General features: G+C 39.2%; 1 long non-coding RNA gene across 2 annotated transcripts; it reads right to left on the reverse strand.

Annotated features, from left to right (window-relative positions):
* LOC110920794 lies at positions 1-24,781 on the reverse strand. 2 transcript variants are annotated; one of them, XR_004879415.1, is made up of 4 exons: positions 24,626-24,781; positions 12,574-12,658; positions 380-532; positions 1-226 (listed from the first exon to the last, which is right to left on the reverse strand). It is a non-coding gene; the product is annotated as an uncharacterized LOC110920794 (long non-coding RNA). The 2 variants fall into 2 exon arrangements; XR_004879414.1 differs by lacking the exon at positions 1-226 and having other exon boundaries at positions 246-532; positions 24,626-24,778.

Below are 24,781 nucleotides of genomic sequence, written 5' to 3' on the forward strand. Positions count from 1 at the left end.
TTTAACAAAAATTGGGCATGAACCGTCCATAAAACGAGCATACCCCTGTTTTAAACATAAACAAACTAGATACAATTCTACGATTCATTCGACAAAATACTACTAAGAACCAAAACAACAAATTTTGGACTAAAACATTTGAACAAGCTAGCGGAAGCGTTTGGTATGACATAACATGAACACGCGCTCGCTCCGATTCTCCAAGTCGCCTAAATTGAGGATTTACCTACATTCAACAACAAAGCTTTAAAAAGTTAGTCATTTACTTATTTACTTATAAAACCGTCACTTTAGTTCCATTCGTGCATGTACTTTCATTTCTCTCACGCATTCGATTACCCAATTAAATGGGTATGACATATATTTTCAAACAACTAACCCGTTGGTAGATGATGACCAAACATAAAATGTTGTATAAACTAAAACGTCCATAGCATATTCTAACCGCATAAGTTACTTCAATCCGATTATCCTTTCAACATTCAACCGTTTCATTATTATATCAACACTTCGAAAGTCCGACATTCATAACCTGCACTTTCAAACATACTCAATAATAACTTGGTTAGCCAAACCCGTAATCTCAACATATTCATTTACTACATCTTCATAAAAAGGACGTCAACCATTTAAATGCATCCAATTAACTTATATTCCAAACCCAAGGGCATTATTAGTAACGCTAATTCTCAAATGCATCCAAATCATGCATTCGCACATACTTGCACACATACAAACTTACAATCATACACATCTACATACCTAATATACATTTAATCATACCTACAATCATGTATTCATACCTACGTGTTCCGTACGTATTTTTGTATACATTTACATGTAATACATGTCCAACTTCATTACATACATCTATCACACTCTTATATTGTTGGTGCACTTGTGTCTGTACTTTGTCTGTATTCGGTCTGTATGAAAACGATGTCCTAAGTCAGTCTGTAAGTTGACCAAGTCAACTATCCTCCTAGTTTGACTTGGACAACATGATGGTGTCTGGATCGAAGGATAGCCTCGAAGGATACAACTGATCCTTCGAGGTGCTCGAAAGATATGGTTCGACCATGGTTCAACCATTAGACATCGAAGGATGATCCTTCGATGTCCATGCTGATCGTTCGAGCTCCCTGTCATCGATAGATGATCCTTCGGACCATCTATCGAGTCCTTCGACCAGACCTGCTATGTATGGGTATAAATACCCATGCAGTGTGTTAGTGTTAACTAGATGCACACATAGAGAGTTAGAGAAACTCTGCTGAAAAACACACACACACACACACTTTAGAGAGTTTGCAAATAGATTGTAAACATTGTGCTTGTAACCGTAAACCTTCATACGTATTAATACAGTGGTGTTAATCGGTGAACTTTGTGTGTTCTTGTGTTTGGTCTTGCTTCATCCCGGTTTGCCTACTAGCTTGGATTCCGCACTCGCTAGTGGGTTAGTATAACAAGGTTTAGGTTTGTTCTCGATCCTCCGAGAAAAGGGACCTACAAGTGGTATCAGAGCCTCGCTCTTTACCTTGTTTAAAACCGGTTTGTTCAAGTTCTTTGGTGTGTTTGGACACTAGGTTTAGCACCCGTTTTGGTGGTTTTTCTTGCTTTTCTAAACTGAAAAACGGCTTCTAAACCTTCGGGAGTGTTCGGGGTCGGTTTGGGTAACATAAAAATTCGTTTTTGTGAAACTTTGATTTTTCCGGCCGTGTTCCGATCATCTTTCCGGTGACTGGACTTGGGGATAAGGTTGCTTGTTTTGGCAAACTTTTTGAAAGTCAAAAAGTTGGTGAAGATTTGTGTGCAGAACATACTTTCTGCCGAAAGCAACTTCACCAACCACATCAACTTTTCACCAACCTGTCGTACTTTGTGTCAGGTGTGTCAGAGGATTCGAAAGACATCCTTCGACATCGAAAGATATCCTTCGACATCTTTCGATTTCGAAAGATCATCTTTCGATTGGAGACAGCTCGAAAGATTAGCATCCTTCGAGTAGTCTTTCGAAGTCTAAGGGTTATCCTTCGTAGTTGGAATCTTTTCGAAAGTTGGTTGTCCGAAAGATAAGGATACATCTCGAAAGATAAGGATCTTTCATTGTGAATCTTTCGAGATCAGTATTCGAAAGATATAGATCTTTCGAACTGTGAATCTTTCGTGACAATCAGTCGAAAGATAAGGATCTTTCATTGAGAATCTTTCGAAGACTTTGCTCGAAACTCAACAGTAATCTTTCGATCACTGTTGATCCTTCGAACAAGTCTTGATCTTTCGATCAGATTGTATCTTTCAATTGTTGTCTGTCTGTTGTTAACAGTTTGTGGTGTGTAGGTTACTTGTTAATTTTTGATCAAAATGAGTTGCACAAGTCCTTGGGATTGGAGTACGGATCCACAACCAGATCTGAAACAGATGTCAATGGCTGAATATATGACGAGTGCCATACCTAAACAACAACAGTCAATAAGTTCATGTCAATGGGCTTTGGTATCCAATCAAAGTCAAAGTCTTCAAAATCTTCTGATTAGTGAGAGTGAAACAGGCAGTAACAATCGTCCACCAAAGCTGAACCACATGAACGATTTTCCGTCATGGAAAGGCCGCTTTCACACATACGTTCAAGGACAAAGCACCGACCTCTGGATGTGTTTTGTCAATGCATTCAATGAAAGTCTTGAAAGTAGAGCATCCACTTCAGAAGGTTACGCCAACATGCTTGAAAATGACAAGAAGGCTTATGAATTGGAGAAAAAGGCCTATGCCACACTCACTCAAGCACTCAACAAAGACATCTACCATCAGTTTTCATATTGCAAGACCACGAAAGCATTGTGGGATGCCTTAGTTGCTAGAGGAGAAGGCAATGCAGCTGCTCGAAAGTCTAGGCATGATTTGTTGAAGAAAGAATTTGAATCTTTTCAATTTTTGGAAAACGAGACTCTGAATGATATGACCACACGTTTCTATCATTTGATTAGTGAAATGTGTGCTTATGGGGTGGCAGCTACTCAACAAGACATGGTGAATAGGTTTGCTGACGCCCTACCCCCAAAATGGAGTTCGTTTATTGAGTTGTTGAAGCATACTAAAGCTCTAGATGAAATCAACATCTACGAGTTCATTCAGAAGCTGGAACATAAAAATGATGAAGAAATTAGGAAAGCAAGGCGTGCTCCAGCTCCTCAGAATACAGAAATGTATTTGCCTGGTTTTGGTCCTTCAGCTAGTTCTAGTTCTGTTCAGCAACCGAAGCTTCAAACTGCTTTTGTGTCCAATACGAGTTCCTTTCCATTTCCTCAATCAACAGCTGCTCCACCACAACCTCAATTCGATCCGAGGTCTTACATTCCTGTCCCAACACAGCCACAACCACAACCTCAACAACAACAACAGCAAGCTCACTATACAAGCAATCCTCAACCTCAATCCCAAAGTCATCACACAATCCGAGTCGACAACTCAAATCTTTCACACCTTAGTATTGAAGTTGCTAAGGAACATATGGAGATTATCAACACCATGGTCAGTGCTTACTGTGGTTTGGTAGCTGGTCAGCTTGGAAACATCAACATGACCAATGAAGATTATGATCAGATCGACAAGGAAGAAATGGAGTTGATGGATATTAAATGGGCTTTTGCTAGTGCGGTTAGAAGGGCAAAAGATTTCATGGCACGAACTGGAAGAACTTCGTTGGAAGGAAAGAAAAACACGAAGTATGGGTTTGATATTAATGCCGTCACGTGCTTTAACTGTGGCGAGAAAGGGCACTTTAAACGTGAGTGCACTCGACCAACAAAACACGGCAATCACAACCCTTTCAGAAATCAGACGAATGTGAATGCCCAACAAGAAAACCGTGAACGGAGGATGGTGGCAGTGAACAACAATCAGGGACAGCCTGGAGCTACCAATCACAATCGGGCTTTGGCTGTTCAAGCTGATGAAGGATGTGACTGGTCAGTTCAGTTTGGTGATGGTGATCAGGGAAGTGGAACTGCATTGTATGCTAAGGTCATCGAGCAGGTTCAGAAAGAAGAATCTTCTGGGAGCGATGACAGTTCTGGTTATTCGGGCAGTTCGGATGAAGAAGGCTCTGTTTCTGGGGATAATCACTCAGAGCCTGATGAGGAGGAAGAAGGTGAAGATATTCAGGATCTTCTGAATGAAGCTGATGAGCTTAAATGTCAGAAATCAATTCTGATTAGGAAGGCTGCTGCTACATCAACGGAAATGGAAAAGCTATTCTCTGAAGATGGAGCTTTTTCTTTTCAAACTGCCTTTATGGCAAATGGTTCAGCCTCTACTAGTCAGGTAACTTCTGAACCTCCCGCTCCTAGTATTTGTAAATCATGTACAGATATGAAGCTTGAATCAGAAAAGCTTCATAGTCATAATCAGAATTTGGTTATTGAACTGTCAAAATGCCAAGAGGCAAACATGGCTTTAACCCGGAATGAAAAAGAATTTAAATCTGTAATAGAAACATTAAAGAAAAATGTGTCCGAGGTTAACAAAGTAGTTTACCACAAACAAGTAAGTATAAATGAATACATTAACCTTGTGGAAGAAACTAAGAAGCAATTAGCCATTGCCCAATGCAAGCATGATGCGATCAAACAGAAATTGGATAGTTATTCTAACTCCCGATTTGTGCTTGATCACATCATAGACGTTCAACAACTGAAAGGTAACGTGAAAGGTGTAGGGTATAAGGCATGTCCACCCCCTTTGATGGACAACTATACCAAGATGCCCGATGAAGAGGAAATGCCTCGGTATGAACCCAGTGTGCCTTTGAACTTTGAGGAATTTTCTACTGGCCTAGGGTTCAAACCGGACAATTCTTCAAACACAGCCCCTAAGGAACAAGAAGCTTCACCATCCATGAAGCAAAGTCCTCCAATTATCGAGGACTATGAAACATCGGATGATGAATCAGATGTGGCTGTAAGTGATCAGGATAAATCACTTAGCAAGATGAAAGGAGTAGATATTCCACGAGAGAATCACATCCTTTGTGATCCTGATACTCCTGAGGTTCCATCTGTTGAGAAGCAAGTGATTGATCCTGTCAAGGTTGATAAGACAGGTGTGTCTACTGTTAAAAGCAGTAATGTGTTGTACACTTTGGTTGGAGATAATAAAATCTACTCAGATCATGTTTTTCCAATTAAAAATGTAAATAAATCTTTGATTGACAAAGTCTTTGAAGACAATACAAACAAATTTTTGGGAAAAACACTGCCGGGAATTGTGGTAACACAATGTGATCCAATTCCTAAGGCTGAGATTAGGAAACAGTTTGGCAATCAAAAATCTCCAACCACTCAACAACCGACTGCTTCTAAGGGTAAACAACCACAACGAGCTCCAAAGCCAAAGGCTAAAGTTGAAACAAAAGGAGCTCGTTACATGAAGAAAGGAAAAGATGTTAAGTTTGTAGCATCAAAAGGTACAGATAAAATTGAGACTTTTGAAAACAAATCAAACACTGATTTTGTACAACAAGTCAAAATTTTGAAACGTAACAGTGATAACAATTACACCCAACATACAAATGGGTGTGATGAAAGAGCAAGTACCTCAGGTTCTACAAGTTTAACATCCGGTAGTCGATCAAGTTCTCCTAAGTCTGTTGAAAGGAGAACTTGTTTCAAATGTGGAGAAAGTGGGCACATTATCAGAAATTGCCCAAATGCTCCAAAGAAGAAATTTGTTGAGAAAACTCCACCTGAAACAGTTCACCCTCAACGTCGATCAGTTTCACCTAAACAAGATAAACGAACTGTAAAAGAACAAGAAACTAAACAACGACGTAAGAACATAAAAACTGTTGAAAAAGCTTTAAAATCTGAAGTTAAAACAGTACAAAAGGAACCAAGTGTGTCACAACCTGTAAAACCAGAATCTTCAAAAACTGGTAGGCACAGACAAACTTGGTTACCTAAGTCGGGTGACAATTCAGGGGGAGCAGTTGTTCTTGAAAACCATCAAGAGATAGAGCTTACATATCGTGATGCCAAGGGACGACCCAAGACCACTAAGGCTTGGGTCCCCATTCTCAACTGATGTTTTACTTGACATGTGCAGGATGTTCTAGGAGGAACTATTAATAGTCATTGGATTGTTGATAGTGGAGCATCCAGGCACATGACTGGCGACTTACGACTCCTGTATGACGTGAGAAATATTAGAGGAGGGTATGTTGCCTTTGCGGGTGATAAAGGTGGGTACATCACTGGAGAAGGAAGCATCTCCAATGGTATCGTGTGCTTTGATAAGATCAATTATGTGAAGCAAATTGATCACAATCTTCTCAGTGTGTCGCAAATCTGCGATAAAAAGTTCTCAGTAATTTTTGATGACGCTGGCTGCTATGTGCTGAAACCTGGATTCAAAATTCCACAAGAATGGATTCTCTTATCGGCTCCGAGAGTTAATGATCTTTATATTCTCGACATGAGCCAGGCGATTACTACATCTGCACAAGTCACTTGTTTTGTCTCAAAAGCCACAGAAAAGGAGTCTATATCTTGGCACAGAAGAATGGGACACATTCACTTGAGAAAGATGAACCATTTGGTGAAAAATAATCTTGTGAATGGTGTGCCTGTTAGAAGTTTTCATTTGCAAGATATCTGTGTCTCGTGCCAAAAAGGGAAGCAAACAAAGAAGTCTCACCCTTTGAAGAAAATCAACACTGTCAGCATGCCTCTCGAACGTCTTCATATGGACCTTTTTGGACCTATGAAGCACAAGACAACGTTTGGTGATGCCTATTGTTTAGTAGTTACTGATGACTACTCTAGATTTTCTTGGGTATCTTTTATGGCACACAAGAGTGAAACTCCTGGCATCCTCAAGGATCTTCTTACAATGTTGGAAAATCTCTATACGTTGAAAGTGAAAAGGATCCGAAGCGACAATGGAACTGAATTCAAGAATCAAGTTATGGATGAGTTTTGTACTTCTAAAGGCATTCTTCATGAGTACAGTTCTCGTTATACTCCACAACAAAATGGTGTCGCTGAGAGGAAGAATCGGACGATTATTGAAACTGCAAGAACAATGTTAGTAGAGTCGGAACTCCCTATTCAATTCTGGGGAGAGGCTGTATCGGCTGCTTGCTACACGTTGAACAGAGTTCTTACAGTTAAGAGACATGGCAAGACTTGCTTCGAACTCCTTCAGAGAAGGAAACCGGATCTTTCTTACCTTGAACCGTTTGGTGCTCCGTGTACTATGATTGAGCCAGATGGAAAGTTTGGTGCAAGAGCTATCGAGGGTTTCTTCCTTGGATATGCAACTCCGAATTTTCGTGTTTGGAATTTAGCTACCAAAAAGATTGAGCTATGGAGCGAAGTTAGGGTTCAAAGGTACACGAGTCCTGTTAGGGCTCCGGGTGATCCGTGGATGTTCGATTATGATGGGCTATTTGACTCCTTTAATCTGCCAACCTTTGACGAAGAATCAGCAGCGGCTCGGATGTTGTTGGAAAGTGACAACGCTGCTGTCTCACCATTGGTTAGACCTATTGTTGTTGACCCTCAAGCTTCTACGTCAGTCAACAATATGGTTCAAAATGAGGTTTATGAAGATGCTGCTGATTATAATGACTCTTCTGAAGATGATGAATATCATGATGCAGCTGAAGGATCTTCAGCTCCAGCTGCTCCTGTTCAAGGTGCCTCTGGTGATACACCTCATACGCAGAATATAGATACTGCTGAAGGGAATGCATCCACTTCTACCCACATTCCAGGTGTAGAGTTGGTTGTTGATCTTAATCTGAATAACTTGGGTATCAATGCTCGTGTGCCAGATAATCCTGAAATGAGGATTCACGATACCCATCCACAGCAGAATATCATTGGAGATGTCCATCGCGGTGTACAGACGCGTAATCAGCTGAGAAACAACCGGAATGCTGGTTTGTATTCAGCTATAAGAGAATCTGGTCAACAGAATGACTGGTCCTTCGCGTGTTACGTGTCACAAGAAGAACCAAAGTCGTGGAAAGAAGCATTGAAAGATAGTGCTTGGGTTGAAGCCATGCAGGAAGAATTGCAGCAATTTCACAAGCTTGGTGTTTGGAAGCTTGTTGAAAAGCCTGAGAATTACAAGAAGATTGGCACTCGATGGGTCTTCAAATGCAAGAAAGACGACCGTGGAGTGGTTATTAGAAACAAAGCTCGTTTAGTCGTTCAAGGTTTTCGTCAGATAGAGGGGATCGACTACAACGAAGTCTATGCACCTGTTGCACGTCTGGAAGCTATTCGGATCTTTCTGGCTTATGCCTCATTCAAAGGATTCAAGGTTTACCAGATGGACGTCAAAAGTGCATTTCTACATGGTGTGGTTGAAGAAGAGGTATATGTCGAACAGCCTCCAGGTTTTGAAGATCCTGTCCATCCCGATCGGGTTTGGTTGCTCAACAAAGCTCTCTATGGACTTCATCAAGCGCCACGAGCTTGGTATGCAACCTTATCTACATATCTGCTGGAGAACGGTTTTCGAAGAGGTCTTATCGATTGTACTCTCTTCATCAAAGAACAAGATGGAGATCTTCTTCTGGTACAGGTATATGTTGATGATATTATTTTTGGTTCTACTAATGATGTTTTGTGTAGGAATTTCGAGCGCATCATGCAGGATAAATTCGAGATGAGTGCTATGGGGGAAATGAATTTCTTTTTGGGCCTACAAGTGCAACAAACGGAGTCTGGGATATTCATCCATCAGACTAAATATGTTGGAGACATCTTGAGCCGGTTCCAGATGTCCGATGCAACGCCCATTGGTACCCCACTGCCAACTAATCACGGAATAACTCCTGACTTGAAGGGTGAACCTGTTAGCCCTTCATACTATCGCGCGATGATCGGATCCCTTATGTACCTCACAGCATCAAGGCCAGATATAATGTACCCAACGTGCCTACTTGCCAGATATCAAGTTAATCCGAAGGCCTCACATCTTGCAGCTGTCAAAAGGATTTTTCGTTATTTGAAGGCTTACCCCGACACCGGTCTGTGGTATCCTAGGGATAATAACTTTGACTTGGTCGCATTCAGTGATTCTGATTTTGGCGGATGTAAAATCGACGGCAAATCCACAACGGCTGGATGTCAGTTTTTAGGAAATCGCCTAGTAACATGGCAGTGCAAGAAGCAGACGTGTGTCGCTACATCAACATGCGAAGCTGAGTACATTGCTGCCTCAAGTTGTTGCTCACAAGTTCTTTGGATCCAACAACAATTGCGGGACTACGGTTTTGAATTCCTAACTACTCCTATATACGTTGATAATTCTGCTGCTTTAGATATCACTAAAAATCCTGTGCAGCATTCAAAGACCAAACACATCGAAATCAAATATCACTTCATACGTGATTGCTTTGAGAAAAGGCTAATCGATGTTGTTAAGGTCCACACCGATGACCAACGTGCCGACTTATTTACCAAAGCTTTTGACAAATCTAGATTTGACTTCTTATTATTGGTAAATGGCATTAAGGTCAAGCAAGAGTAAACCAACATCGGAAAATCATTTTTGTAAATATCTTTGTGTGTTTTTAAATTTATCTTAGTTTATTGATTTTAGGGGGAGTAAATTCAAAAATCGGAAAATACAAAAACATCGAAAAATTTCAAAAACACAAAAACAATAGAAAAACAAAAATGAGTTTCCTGGCGAGCAAAAGAGAAAATGATAGTACATCAGTGGTCTATCCAAACCCCTTTAAACCTTAAATGCAAAACGATAAGCAGCTCTATATAAGATGTATCGGTAGGCTCACAATCATTTTAAAGTGTGCAGGGTGATATAAATCTTAATCGACTGAAGACCAGGTGGGAACCATTCATTGGCATATGGTCTTAGTACCGAAATTTCGTTTGATAGATTGCCGAGGTTCTGAGATATTCGGTCTTTATGCTGCTTATCATCTGGGTATCATGGTTGTATCTTTTACCGAAAAATAACGGGGACGCAAGTCTAGATCTTCCATGATACTATACATACGTGTACATATTGCATACTGCATTCGACCTCAATAAGTGATAAACAATCACATGTCCAAATCAAATAAGTGATAAAATATCACATTTATCCGGGTGTCAAGTTCGTCTCTCTGCTGTACGGAAGTACTGACCTGTTCACGGACTTGCACCTGTGCCCTCATGCATATGAAAATCAAGTTCCTCATCAATAAGTGATTATATCACAAAGGGCTTGTTTTCAAATCAAAATAAGTGAGTATCTCACAATTTATACGTTCAAACAGATGATAATCGGTATACTCACCGGTAAGATGAACTCTCGTGCATACCTTGATACGGGAATGTGTCGTGATGTGGATGAACACCGGTCGGTAAGTATAAATCATACCTTAACGTATCCCCTCGCCATGATTACATCTGATAAGTTGAGCTTAAGTGGACAACAATACCGATAATTGTTATAGGATGCTTATCTTAATATTAACTAACTGAACAACAAGAGTGTTTTGGCATGACCGTACACTGATATGATTCTCTTACCCTCGAAACTCACAAAAAGAATGACTGTATATATTTATTTACTGCTTAACTTTTATCATTTCTTTTTAAACAGTTTCGTCGTTTGGTGCATATCAGCACGACATTAGCGGTGATGTCGTTTGATAACACTCAAAGGATTTTAAATTGTTGTCTTTTACTTTCAAAAATACCAAAAAGATTTTAGGTGTGTTTTAATATAAACTTTATAAAAGCCAAAAAGGTTTTCTTTCTACTTTATTTTCGATCGTACGATGTTGGAGCTCGAGTCTTCGTTACCTGAAACCTGAACGAAAACCGAATTGACTAAATCTTCATAAACGGTCGAAATTTGCAAGTTTTGAAAGTTAAACTAAAATTGACAAATTTATTAAACTTTCAAACTGTCGGACGGTGTTTGATTATGACATGGTCATTCGTGTGTCTTTTGTTTATACTATATTCCAAGCAGTTGTTCTCATTACGCGTTTAGATTTCTTGCATGTGCAGATTCTAAAGGCTAGGAGAACATGGTCGATGACAAGCTTTGGAATGAAGACACTACGAGAAGGCGCTCAAAAGATGAAGATGATCGAATAGCCGCTGACCATCATCACCACCACAAGGATCTCACTTCATAAAGTTAAAGTATTTCACGAGCATAACTCAAGGGGGAGCTTATGTTAAGGGGGAGTTTGTCAACACACTTCCTACACGATACGGGTAGTTTGTTGATACACTCTCTGCTTTCAAGACGTGAAGACTTTGAAGATCCTCCGACCATGAAGACTTGAAAGGACATCAGAGTTTTGGAAACTCGAAGACCAAAGACTGTCGAAGTTCGAGACGAGTCTACATCTATAGAAGATCAAGACAAGATAAAGACAAAGCTACAGCCAAGGGGGAGTTTGTTGGTGCACTTGTGTCTGTACTTTGTCTGTATTCGGTCTGTATGAAAACGATGTCCTAAGTCAGTCTGTAAGTTGACCAAGTCAACTATCCTCCTAGTTTGACTTGGACAACATGATGGTGTCTGGATCGAAGGATAGCCTCGAAGGATACAACTGATCCTTCGAGGTGCTCGAAAGATATGGTTCGACCATGGTTCAACCATTAGACATCGAAGGATGATCCTTCGATGTCCATGCTGATCGTTCGAGCTCCCTGTCATCGATAGATGATCCTTCGGACCATCTATCGAGTCCTTCGACCAGACCTGCTATGTATGGGTATAAATACCCATGCAGTGTGTTAGTGTTAACTAGATGCACACATAGAGAGTTAGAGAAACTCTGCTGAAAAACACACACACACACACACTTTAGAGAGTTTGCAAATAGATTGTAAACATTGTGCTTGTAACCGTAAACCTTCATACGTATTAATACAGTGGTGTTAATCGGTGAACTTTGTGTGTTCTTGTGTTTGGTCTTGCTTCATCCCGGTTTGCCTACTAGCTTGGATTCCGCACTCGCTAGTGGGTTAGTATAACAAGGTTTAGGTTTGTTCTCGATCCTCCGAGAAAAGGGACCTACATATATAAATTACATGAGGCTTAGACTTGGGTTTACAACTTATAATCGTCAAGGAAACACTCGAAATCATGTTTGGGAGGCCCGTCGTAGTTCACGGATAATATACCGAAGCCTACGGCGCATAAATCACATAAATAATATTTTTGACAGAACCTTCACCCGGCCGTGTCAGTTCACCACCCGGCCGTGTCAACTCTGCACTTTTCCTAGCCATTAATCCTTACCGAAACGGACATAACTCTCTCATTTTTCATCCGTTTTGCGTCACATTACTTCCTATATGATTGTAATTTAATATTCTATCATGTGATCTTGAAGTCCAGCATCCGAGTTAAGGAATTTCTTAACTTATACGTATTCGGCTTGTTATTTATCTATGAATTATTCGACCCATTCGTGCATTTATCAAAATTATCTATTGATTTGACCTCAACTTCATATGAACTTAATAATTAAAACATTATATTACTTAAACAACTAAAGAAGTGATTATAGAAATCACTTACCTTGAGTACTCCAATAAGTGTATTTGTCACCTTGCCTTATCTTGACCCGTTATCCTCCTATGCTTGAGCTCTCCTTGACACGTTCCTATTATCTCATTCCATTACATCCATTCAATAGTTAGTATACGTAATCATACGCATCACTAATCACACTTCTATTCACGTGTCAATCGCTTAACGAGTTCAACATGTATCACAATACTACAATGCTAATCAATCTAACAATTTATCATTCCATCATCACAAAAGTCATACATGAGCTTCTAGCATGCATAATTATGTATTTACATCATGTTCATTATTCTTTCAAAATTCCATACTTAGAATGATAACATTTTCCAAGTTAGGCAACTTGTTTCATACATTAAACATTTCATACCATTTCTTAACACCTTGGTTTTTTACACATCCATTCTACTATTTTCTATCAACAACCCGTTTCGACCCGTTGGTGCAATCATATGCATAGACTAGTTGGTAAGTGTTTTAGACACTTAAAACAATCAAATAACTTACTAATAGTTTATTAAAATCAGTAGTTCATGATTCATACAAGTGTGCATAACAATACAACTATTTTTACTTAATATTTATACTAAAAAAATGTGCAGCAACTTTCTGCGCAGCAGCTGTTCACGACACATTTTAACCCATTTATCTTCTGATTCATGTAACATCCCGGTTTTTGGCATTAGAGCGTTTTGAACAAAGAAATTCGATGAGGTTTAATATGAGATGGCTAGCGGCGGTGAACACGATAAGTTGGTTTTTATAAACTCTAAGGGGCCTGGTTGCAATTAAGTAAAGTGGTTTTAATAAATCTTTGGGAACAAAATAAAATAGAATAAAAAGTATAAGGGCCTTGTTGTAAATATAGTATGAAATTCAAAGACATAAACCCTAGTTACCCAGGGGTGTTCATGCGGCTGAAACAGAAGCGAGAAAGGGAGGAAAACGACGGGGGAGATAGGAGGCGACCAGGGTGGTTTTGGTTCATTTAATTATCCGAATCGAATACGAGGTAAACGCTTGTTCCGTCTATTTGTGTTTTGTGTTTCGGTTTACATCGGGTTCTAGGGTATGGTTTCGGTCGGTTTGCGAAGACACGCGAAGTGACATGGTGGCCACATGTGGCTACAGGGGTTGTGTTTTGTGATGATCGGGTCAGGTAGCGATGGTGCGTGATGGTGTGTAGGTTGGTGGATGACGATGACGTGGATATGACTGGGTATGATGTGTGTAGCGATGTGTGGTGAAGGTGAAGCAATGGTCGTGTGGAGGTGAGTGATCGGTGGTGGTTGCAGGCGATGATATTGGCGTTGCGGAACCACCGCATGTCAATGTCATTGGTGTGGTTGATGGTGGCTAAGGTCAAGAAGATGACGGTAACTAAAATTGATGACGGCAAGGCTTGTGTGATGGCGGTTGTGCACGCGGTGGTGCGGGTGGCCGAAGAAGATGTTAATCAGTTTGCTTTGGAGCCGTGTAAGCGTGAGGGGCTTGTTGGCCGAAATATAATTGAGATTACACGAGTCTTGGTAGAGTTCGGCAGTGGTATGGGTGATTTGCTGGTTAAGATTGTAAGGGGTGTAGTGTGTGTAGTATGTTTATTTGAAGGGAAGGCATGCGATTTGTTGCTGATCCATGGAATCGTGGGTGTTGTTTTAACTATTCTGGTTGGTTGGTTAAGGTTTGGCATTAGTAATGGTACAAGTAAGCGATTAAAAAAAAAAGCCATACATGGTGAAGTTTATTATGTGGTTGCTACATGAATGGTGATGGGTAGGAACATGGGAGGATGATCGGTTGCATTATGGGTTACTTTAATATTGAATGCATGTATGATGATGATGGTGATGAAGTCTTTTTCATGTAATTGCACATAACAAAATTGATTTGTGTGGTATTTCGAATGGAAATCATGTCGTGAATATTTGGTGTTCTAAAGCAAGCTAGCTAGCAAGCTGCTTAATTAATTAAGCTTGCTAGCTAGCACCTCATTTCTCTTTCATGGATTCTCATGATCTATAGAATAAACATGGAGAATTGTGGGGTAGTCACGGTTACCGATGCAATGTCAAAAATGGTAACGCGACTATTATGGGCCAAAAACAACACGATATGTTCGCTTCCGCGCATCAGTATTTATGATTGTTACCGGTTATTCGGAAATGTTCGAAAAGATTTTGTTTATTGTCATATTCTCGCATTTGAAGACGTACGTATGAACCTGGAACGTCTATACCGGTCCTAACGAGTTCACAAAGACTTTGGTCTTTGGGGGGATACAAGTCAGATCCTACGGGGTACCAGGGGACGTTCTTATTCAACTAGTTTATGCAAAGAAGAAAGTCATGTTCGTGAATTTTCGGAACCGAGAACATTCAATGAAGATTGATGACAGTTCCGCTCAGTGGAGGGAATTGGTGAACATTTGACGACAGTTTCTTTGAAGTGGAAAGAATCTGTTAAGGTTTAGAGATTTTACCAAAGAAATGGGGGGATAAAAATTTTCAAATGTTGAATTTCTTCGGTAAATTTCTAAACGCAATCACGGGTGGTAGAGGTTGTGATTTTCAGGTGATTCAAACGATTCAGCGTGGAATGTTTTGCACAGACACTTGAAGATCAAGACTTGATGCAGTTGTAAAAGAATGGAACCCTTATCAAATGCCGGTTGGAGTAATGGAAGATCAGCGGAAGATCGGTCAATTGAGTCCTTTGAGGAAATTGCACAACACTCAACTCGGATGCGCGCACTCTGAGGGGGAAATCTTATACAATGAGCATCAAGATACTACCTACCTGGATCATCGGTCAAGGGGGAATTCGTCTACACAGAGAAGATGAATACTTGGCTGAAGATCGATTGCAGTTGCATTTTCAGCATTCGACAGCAACGGACAAGGGGGAATTTGTTGATGCAGATTTTGTGTCCGATGCTTGTCGAATAGATTAGTTTTATTTTATGCTGAATTTGTAATAGTTAGTGAAACGGTCAAACGAACGTGTATAGACCCGCTCGTTTGAAGTGGTCAAACGAGAGGGTTGTTGGTTTGACTGTGTGTGTGTTGCTAGACAAAGTTGCTGTGTTGTTATTGGTGTCGAAGGATAAGGCATCGAAGGATTATGAATATCCTTCGATGAGCTCGAAAGATACCCATCGAAGGATGGACCTCGAAGGATATCGAAGGATATCATTCGAGGTATGTGAGTATCTTTCGAAGACTGTCTGATCGAAGGATGATGTTTCGACCAGTCAGTCTGATCCTTCGACCTGCAGCCTGTGTTTTGGTATAAATACCAACACTTTGTCATTTGCAACACAAGAGTGAGAGCACAAGTGTGTGCTAGAGAGTGTGAGGAGGTCTGGGACCTCACCGGGAGAAATCACCACTTGGTTTCTCCCCGGATGTATACTTCTTTGGTATTAGTTCGGTTGTCATGTAACCGGGCCGACTTGTAATGTTTACTACCGGATTAATACAAAAGTTGTTTGTTTATCATCTCTTTATTTCTTCCATCTATGAACATGAACATGAAAATCACGATTTCGGTCCCGAAACCTGGACCTACAAAATTTTTACATATGAAGTGTAAAACTTAACCCCCTCTATCTTCACTAGTTTACATTTGGTCTTCAAACTTATAAGTTTATACACAAAAAATATAAAATGAACATTATAAATGGTATACCGTACCGGGTCGTACCGAAATGAACCTACCCCCGTCCGTACCGAATTCGTGCTATCTAGCGAATCGCGAACCCGAACCGCGTACCCGAACCGGAGCGAACCACGAATTAGGTGACTATGTTCTAAAGCAAGCTAGCTAGCAAGCTGCTTAATTAATTAAGCTTGCTAGCTAGCACCTCATTTCTCTTTCATGGATTCTCATGATCTATAGAATAAACATGGAGAATTTAGGAGTGTGTAGGCATTTTCTTTCAAATATATTTGGTTATAAGACGACCATGGTTTGGGTGATCCGAATTTGACGGCGTGTGGACTAAGGCTCGGTATAGAGGTTTATGCGAAGATGTTGATGAGCATCGGTGCGTCTGATACCTTGAGTATGAAGTTGAAGATGATTTGTTTCCGGATTTGGAAGCTTTGCCACCGGTGAGTTCTTGAGCCCACTCTTTTAAATGCTTTTAATTTTTTTCGGGCTAATGTGCATGCTAAACTCGTATGATTATTTTCATGAAGGAAGTTGGGAAGTTCTCTTTACATATTTATAAAATTCATTTTTTTTTTCTCGAATGCTTATTAAGCATGAATTGTGAGGAGGGTTATATGTTTTTATATACCTATTCTTGTGAAGGCAATTATTGATGAGAATAATATATATACTCATATTTATATATGTTTACATATATATAAGAATAAATTTATGTAGATATATTGTCATATAAATACTCAAGTTTATTTATGAGGGAATATACATATGTATGAGGTGTGTAGGTATGAAGGTACATGTATGATGGTTGAAGTATATATATACACACATATGTATTTAAGTGTAAGTTTATGATGCCTTTTATTTAATATCTTAAAGTTTAAGGGCTTATAGGTATGTTGGATGTATTAAATTGTTGATAAACTTCTAGGATGTTTGTATAGTTACTTTCAATCTACATTTTAACTATACATGAGGATTATTTGCTTGCCCTTTTATGTGCTTGCGTGTGATGTGTTGGGTCATGCCACAACCAGGTCGAACAGAGGAAGTCCCCTAACAGTTTATCTGTCCTTAGGACAAGAGGAAGTCCCCTAGCAGTTTATTTGCCCTTGGGGAAAGAGGAGAAGAAAAAAATTCCTTTATCCCCTACTTTGTGTTTGGGATTTAAGGTGAGGAGATTTGTGTTGTGTGCTCGACTCATTAAAAGATGAATTTTAATTATGAGGATAAAATAAATACATTTATTTATTTATGATCATGATGTAAATTATTATAATGCATTAATATGTATGTGAATATGAATTTGGATGTGTAGGATTTTGGGTATTGCCATGACTGGGTCGAAAAGTCCCCTAACTGTTTAGTGGATTTATGTGGGCAGAAGTAGTTCTCGCAGCTTAACAGTCCTTGGGGCAGAGGAAGTCCCCTAACCGCATCTATCTGTCATGGTGGGAAGACCCCTCACAGTTTAGAGGTCCTTGGGGCGAAAAGGGTCCTTTTTCCTTACTTTGTGTTTGGCTTTAAAGGTCGAGGAGACCCATTGTTATGTGCTTGACCCATTTGAACGGATGTCTGAAGTTATCTTAAAGAATGTTTTAAAGAAGTTGTTGTTTATTTAAGACGATGTGATGAAAATGTTTTACAACTATTTTATTGTATTACAATATTAAAAAAACTTGAATTCACTCAGCCTAGCTGACTTTTGCATGCATGTTAGATTGATTTCAGGTTAGCTGGATGAACGATGACCTCTTGGATGTTGCTTGAAGCTACCCGACATTTGAAGATGGCATTTCTAGTTGAAGACGATGCTTTAATAAATAAATTTTAAACATTAAAATTTTGTATTTTAGTTTGGATGTTTCCCATGATTGGGAATTTGACTTAAATGTTTTCCGCTGCGTATTCTTCAAAAGAAAATAATAATTAAAATTTTCAAGTGTTTGGATTGTTTATGCAATGATGTCCCAACTGTGAGACACCCGGATTTTGGGGTCTTACAAGTTGGTATCAGAGCTATAGTTCAAGAGATTCGGGCATCCCTTAATGCCTGGACTTGAACTGAGAATGGGATCAAAGTTAGAAATGCCAATACGGGTAGCCGCACGCCAAGAGGTACTTTTTACTATATTGAAATTTGGTTAGATTTTTTTTTTCATTGATGCTTAATGAATTGAGGGATAGGTGGGAGGTTGATGCTATATTATATGATTAGTTTGGAAATTTTACTATTGAGTGCCTAAAGGTATAATAAGTTAGATGGAATGTTAATGCCTTATGCTCAGGGGTGGGATGGGATTAAAGAAAATTATTGTTTTCTTTAATCATTAAACGTGCTAGATGGAATGCTAACGTCTTTACATTTTTGGTATATCAGGATGTTTTTCCTTTGAATGCCAAAGGGCATGATGTGTTAGGTATAATTATAGTACCTTCATGTTTTGATGTATGCATTGATGTTTCTCATTGAGTGTTTAATTGCACCATATGGTAAATTGAATGTTAATGCCCTTGTGTTTTGGAGGTAGGATGTGATGCCTTTCTTGTATAGTTAATTTTTTTTTTCATCAGATAGAATGTTAATGTATTTATGCTTGAGGTATGGTAGGATGTTTTTCTTAAGTGTTTATGTGCATTACGTTGATGGTAAAACACTAGTGTGACCATGACAGGAAATGTTTAGAACGTCTGCAGTGACACGGACATCCGATAGCACTTGATCAACGTTGTTGGCGGTCTATTGTCAATTCTCATGTTCTGGATGATGGCCTGTAATGAATCATGCGAATGTTTGGCCTTGGGTGGGTTGTTAGTCATGGGTTTGTGTTGGCATTATGCTTCTACATAAGGTTTCTTGCTACATGCATCCGGTGATTTAGATGTTGGTGTGTATATATGTGTGGTTGCTGTTGGGTTACGTGTAGTTATACGTGGCCATGTGGTAACGCTCGAATGGCTTGAATTTGTATTAGCATGATTTTTTGTTGTGGTGTAACGGTCATTATCGACCAATTTATGTGAATAGATTAGTATAGACATAGTTTGTGATTTCTTTGTACTTATGGTCTGGATGGCGCTTTGCGCATGTATGAATGTTTATGATGATGTTATGCGTACGGTTACTTTAATGTAATCTATAGAAAATGTGTAGATGTATCTAGCCTCGGTATGGTGTCTAGTGTAATGATTGGTACAACCCATGAAGGGTACGACCATGTGAACCCTTATGGTACGATGATGATGAGTGGTAACGGTCACAAATGAAGCAAACGTATTTTCCGGGGTTTAGAACGAGCGATGTACAGGGTCTACTACACTTACCACTTTGGAAGTGTTATGCATTTTGTTGCTTAGAATGTTACGAGGCATGATATAGTTTTGTAAATGTTCTTCTTCAAGACATGCATTGAATAATGTAGTACGCCTAAACGTAAGATGATAGTAATTGAATGCAAGGAATTGTTTTTCCTATTGTGATGAGTGTCTTAGTGACGGTATCATATAGAGCTAAGACGTAAGGTGTTGTACGCTTGTTTTTGTTCTTGATGGTGTCTTTCTAAGCGATGTTTTTGTGTGTTACGTTAGCATTAGGACGTGTGGTACTGACTCGAGTTAGGAATGTCAATGTGAAGCGTATCTTTTGCTTGCCAAAGCGATTAGCAATGCAACCATTATGGAACTGTGATGATGCTAAGGGATTCAACGGCAAGTGACGGTGTAACACGGCGACTTGTGATGGGAAATCTTGGTACAAAAGACTTAGTTGATGTACACTCCTTAGAATTTGAGGAGTTAGGATTGCTTGATGAAGACAAGAAGTTAGATACTTGAGGTAGACGATTGGTAGATGTTGCATGAGTCTTTGACAATCACCAGACTTCGATGATTGTACGACCAATTGTGGATATGGTATGCCCTACTTACGGGTACAATGGACTGCAACAATGTGTCGGGAAGTGCTCAGGTTCTCATGTTTTGAGGCAACATCAACGTGACTGTTTTTGGGATTGGTGGAACATGGAGGTTAGTAGACGAGCCTGTGGTAATTATGGAATTGAACAGTATAGACGATGTAATCAATGACAAAGTAGGCAATATCATTGGTGACCATGTAGAAAGTGATAAGTCAATTACTTGGTTCCGATGGAACCTTCAAGTGAGGATCAACATGTTGGAAGCTGTGGAAGGTCCTTTTATGGTGATCGAAAAGTAGAGACACAAATCATGAGACTGGGATGCCTAGCGAGTACAGAGTAAATCGAAAGGTTGTAAAATGAGAGTAAAAGGTCTAACGGGCTTCTAACCCGTCACCTTAGGGTAAATAAGATGGAACTTACCATTGAGCCAGAAACTTTATGTCTAAATACACAGATGGATGAGACTCCTTTGACTACCAAATAGGTAATCAGGTCGTGAAACAAGATGATCGTGATTGGGTGTCACTCACAGATGTGGTCGTAAGGCAATTGTGAGCACAATTGTTTTTTTTTTATTTTTTATTTGTCAGGATTCGAGGACGAATCCGCTTTTAAGTGGGGTAGACTTGTAACATCCCGGTTTTTGGCATTAGAGCGTTTTGAACAAAGAAATTCGATGAGGTTTAAATATGAGATGGCTAGCGGCGGTGAACACGATAAGTTGGTTTTTATAAACTCTAAGGGGCCTGGTTGCAATTAAGTAAAGTGGTTTTAATAAATCTTTGGGAACAAAATAAAATAGAATAAAAAGTATAAGGGCCTTGTTGTAAATATAGTATGAAATTCAAAGACATAAACCCTAGTTACCCAGGGGTGTTCATGCGGCTGAAACAGAAGCGAGAAAGGGAGGAAAACGACGGGGGAGATAGGAGGCGACCAGGGTGGTTTTGGTTCATTTAATTATCCGAATCGAATACGAGGTAAACGCTTGTTCCGTCTATTTGTGTTTTGTGTTTCGGTTTACATCGGGTTCTAGGGTATGGTTTCGGTCGGTTTGCGAAGACACGCGAAGTGACATGGTGGCCACATGTGGCTACAGGGGTTGTGTTTTGTGATGATCGGGTCAGGTAGCGATGGTGCGTGATGGTGTGTAGGTTGGTGGATGACGATGACGTGGATATGACTGGGTATGATGTGTGTAGCGATGTGTGGTGAAGGTGAAGCAATGGTCGTGTGGAGGTGAGTGATCGGTGGTGGTTGCAGGCGATGATATTGGCGTTGCGGAACCACCGCATGTCAATGTCATTGGTGTGGTTGATGGTGGCTAAGGTCAAGAAGATGACGGTAACTAAAATTGATGACGGCAAGGCTTGTGTGATGGCGGTTGTGCACGCGGTGGTGCGGGTGGCCGAAGAAGATGTTAATCAGTTTGCTTTGGAGCCGTGTAAGCGTGAGGGGCTTGTTGGCCGAAATATAATTGAGATTACACGAGTCTTGGTAGAGTTCGGCAGTGGTATGGGTGATTTGCTGGTTAAGATTGTAAGGGGTGTAGTGTGTGTAGTATGTTTATTTGAAGGGAAGGCATGCGATTTGTTGCTGATCCATGGAATCGTGGGTGTTGTTTTAACTATTCTGGTTGGTTGGTTAAGGTTTGGCATTAGTAATGGTACAAGTAAACGATTAAAAAAAAAAGCCATACATGGTGAAGTTTATTATGTGGTTGCTACATGAATGGTGATGGGTAGGAACATGGGAGGATGATCGGTTGCATTATGGGTTACTTTAATATTGAATGCATGTATGATGATGATGGTGATGAAGTCTTTTTCATGTAATTGCACATAACAAAATTGATTTGTGTGGTATTTCGAATGGAAATCATGTCGTGAATATTTGGTGTTCTAAAGCAAGCTAGCTAGCAAGCTGCTTAATTAATTAAGCTTGCTAGCTAGCACCTCATTTCTCTTTCATGGATTCTCATGATCTATAGAATAAACATGGAGAATTTAGGAGTGTGTAGGCATTTTCGTTCAAATATATTTGGTTATAAGACGACCATGGTTTGGGTGATCCGAATTTGACGGCGTGTGGACTAAGGCTCGGTATAGAGGTTTATGCGAAGATGTTGATGAGCATCGGTGCGTCTGATACCTTGAGTATGAAGTTGAAGATGATTTGTTTCCGGATTTGGAAGCTTTGCAACCGGTGAGTTCTTGAGCCCACTCTTTTAAATGCTTTTAATTTTTTTCGGGCTAATGTGCATGCTAAACTCGTATGATTATTTTCATGAAGGAAGTTGGGAAGTTCTCTTTACATATTTATAAAATTCATTTTTTTTTCTCGAATGCTTATTAAGCATGAATTGTGAGGAGGGTTATATGTTTTTATATACCTATTCTTGTGAAGGCAATTATTGATGAGAATAATATATATACTCATATTTATATATGTTTACATATATATAAGAATAAATTTATGTAGATATATTGTCATATAAATACTCAAGTTTATTTATGAGGGAATATACATATGTATGAGGTGTGTAGGTATGAAGGTACATGTATGATGGTTGAAGTATATATATACACACATATGTATTTAAGTGTAAGTTTATGATGCCTTTTATTTAATATCTTAAAGTTTAAGGGCTTATAGGTATGTTGGATGTATTAAATTGTTGATAAACTTCTAGGATGTTTGTATAGTTACTTTCAATCTACATTTTAACTATACATGAGGATTATTTGCTTGCCCTTTTATGTGCTTGCGTGTGATGTGTTGGGTCATGTCACAACCAGGTCGAACAGAGGAAGTCCCCTAACAGTTTATCTGTCCTTAGGACAAGAGGAAGTCCCCTAGCAGTTTATTTGCCCTTGGGGAAAGAGGAGAAGAAAAAAATTCCTTTATCCCCTACTTTGTGTTTGGGATTTAAGGTGAGGAGATCTGTGTTGTGTGCTCGACTCATTAAAAGATGAATTTTAATTATGAGGATAAAATAAATACATTTATTTATTTATGATCATGATGTAAATTATTATAATGCATTAATATGTATGTGAATATGAATTTGGATGTGTAGGATTTTGGGTATTGCCATGACTGGGTCGAAAAGTCCCCTAACCGCATCTATCTGTCTTGGTGGGAAGACCCCTCACAGTTTAGAGGTCCTTGGGGCGAAAAGGGTCCTTTTTCCTTACTTTGTGTTTGGCTTTAAAGGTCGAGGAGACCCATTGTTATGTGCTTGACCCATTTGAACGGATGTCTGAAGTTATCTTAAAGAATGTTTTAAAGAAGTTGTTGTTTATTTAAGACGATGTGATGAAAATGTTTTACAACTATTTTATTGTATTACAATATTAAAAAAACTTGAATTCACTCAGCCTAGCTGACTTTTGCATGCATGTTAGATTGATTTCAGGTTAGCTGGATGAACGATGACCTCTTGGATGTTGCTTGAAGCTACCCGACATTTGAAGATGGCATTTCTAGTTGAAGACGATGCTTTAATAAATAAATTTTAAACATTAAAATTTTGTATTTTAGTTTGGATGTTTCCCATGATTGGGAATTTGACTTAAATGTTTTCCGCTGCGTATTCTTCAAATTAAGAAAATAATAATTAAAATTTTCAAGTGTTTGGATTGTTTATGCAATGATGTCCCAACTGTGAGACACCCGGATTTTGGGGTCTTACAATTCAATTCTTCATGTTCAAATATGAAATGATCTACACTCAGAGATCTTTCTAAGCATATAAAGATCGTAAAAATCGGACATTCCTATGATTTTATATGATTATTACAAAATCAGCACAGAAGCTGAAATGCTTCCGAACAGCTTGCTGTCAAAACGAATTTACTAACTTTTCATGTTGTTTTGACCCACTAAATTCTCATAACCGGCCTCTTATGACCAAATATGAAATTTAATATGCGAAACAACCTTTTCAACGATATAAGGCTCGTTGTCTAACTCCCAATAACGAATGAGATACGGCCTTTACAAGGTGACTATCTAAGGCTGTCAAAAGTAACTATTTTACACAAACTTTGTAGGCATTTTATCAAACACTTGGCGGGTTTCACATTTGTAAGACATTATGTACAAGTATTTATATGCTTTAACTTTCCACTTCTTGCATTCATCTAATCATCACTACTAAAATCAAATAAATTTATACCATACCCCAACTAGCTAACATAAGAATGCATCACATACTACCTAGTTCATCAACTTAGCACAAAGATTAGACATGAATGGTTCACCCATGTCACCATTCTTACTACTACTACTACTAGTGGGTTTCATCACAAGTGTTTAATACAACCGGATTTATGCAAAATTCATCTTCATCATGATGATTCTAACTCATTTACAGGTTCAATTCATTCAATTATCATGGATTGCTCAAACTCATCTTATCATCTAACATCATATGACATAATAAAACTTACCCTAGGTTAGGAACTCTTAGATGATTGAGAAATTGTTCACATGCAAACGAAATTCATCCAAAATCGCCTTCAATTTGTAGATTTTCTTGGTAAGATGGAGAAGAAGGGTTCTCCCCCTTCCTGCTCTCCCTGCGTCGCAACCCCACACCCAACACT

This window comes from Helianthus annuus, chromosome 2, assembly GCF_002127325.2.
Source record: "Helianthus annuus cultivar XRQ/B chromosome 2, HanXRQr2.0-SUNRISE, whole genome shotgun sequence".
Classification (NCBI taxonomy): domain Eukaryota; kingdom Viridiplantae; phylum Streptophyta; class Magnoliopsida; order Asterales; family Asteraceae; genus Helianthus; species Helianthus annuus.